This window comes from Ambystoma mexicanum, chromosome 8, assembly GCF_040938575.1.
Source record: "Ambystoma mexicanum isolate Mex_15411 chromosome 8, UKY_AmexF1_1, whole genome shotgun sequence".
Taxonomy (NCBI): Eukaryota; Metazoa; Chordata; class Amphibia; order Caudata; family Ambystomatidae; genus Ambystoma; species Ambystoma mexicanum.
This window is the reverse complement of record NC_090929.1, coordinates 477,762,145-477,763,404: the sequence shown is the minus strand read 5'-3', so window position 1 is coordinate 477,763,404 and position 1,260 is coordinate 477,762,145. Positions and strand designations below refer to the sequence as shown.

Sequence of the window (1,260 nt, the reverse complement as noted above, 5' to 3'; positions counted from 1 at the left end):
TTCATCACTTCCCGGGATGTCACTTTGGGGTGGGGTCAAATGTCATCAGAGGTCAAGGGTCGTGAGGTGAGCCACTTTTTTGAGGTGAGGGTGGGCCACTTTTTTTTGGGTGACCGGGCCTATTTCTTGTCCTATTCCGACCCTGACAGTTGGTTCCAGTGATGTTGACGCAACCACAGCCTGCAGTGCCCCAAGAAAAAGGGAGGCAGAAGCACATGCCACAAAAACGAAGGAAACAATATGGCTGCCTCTGCCCATACAGGTGGCTCTGGTGCAGTGGCAGTCGAGGGATCTGCAAAACATTATGCAATAAGCATACAATCACGCAGTACACTTGGCCTATGATCCATTCCAACCCATAACCGTTGATCTGGAACAACTTACATTTCTCAAACCAGTTTTTTCAGGGTCATATTTATGCCTTTTCAAACTAGTGTGTCTGCATCGAGAAGTCAACTGCCCTGGTGAAATCCCTAAATTACTTTTATTCATGTAATACATTTTTTTAAATCTTATTATTATTTTGTTTTATGCTCCAGTCGTGGAGGTACTGCAATACCAGGTTGATGCGTGGAGTGGACAGGGCAAGCTCCCATTCCATCTCCCTGTGCCAAAAATCAATTTAATATATGGTCCCCAGATAGAGGACGTATCAGATATTAAACTGATAAGAACAGATACTACACTTGATCTTAGTCAAAAAGCTGAGAAGCGATATTCATATAATATTTGTTTGCTGTTAATAGTTTCATACTTGCATTAGTCTGCGGTCACCCTTTGTAAACACATGAACATTGACTAGGAAGTAACTGTAGATTTGTGCGGGCACATAACTATGCAAACATATTTTTGCAGGAAATTAATGCTACAATTCCTCTTGAGGACTAATAACACTGTTTCTCTTCTGCTGTAGCACATCTTGTTGTGTTGAAGATCAAAAACACACATTCTGATTTTGTAGACTCTTGAAGGAGGGTGAAAACCTCTCCTTAAAAGTGCACTTTTCACAATGTAGACAGAAGCTAAATTACACAACTTCACACTTTCCCAGTAATTGGTGATGTGTTGTCATGTGATGGTATAGTTCATGTTGGTTGATAGATGTATTGGTTGCGATAACTGCTGAATTTCTGGGGGTTTTATATTTATTGTCTCGGGAGGATAGCTCAGCGGCAACGTGTTCGCCTTGGAATCAAGATAACATGGAGCAGCACAGGTACGATCCCGGATCCGCGCTTAGAAACTCCTGAGTATTAACGT

The 1,260-nt window shown here is 42.1% G+C and overlaps 1 non-coding gene across 1 annotated transcript; it reads right to left on the bottom strand.

Moving 5' to 3' along the window:
* Window positions 1-525: 525 nt before the first annotated feature.
* On the bottom strand, window positions 526-716 carry LOC138474947 (U2 spliceosomal RNA). Its single transcript, XR_011269164.1, has one exon. It is a non-coding gene; the product is annotated as a U2 spliceosomal RNA (small nuclear RNA).
* Window positions 717-1,260: the final 544 nt, after the last annotated feature.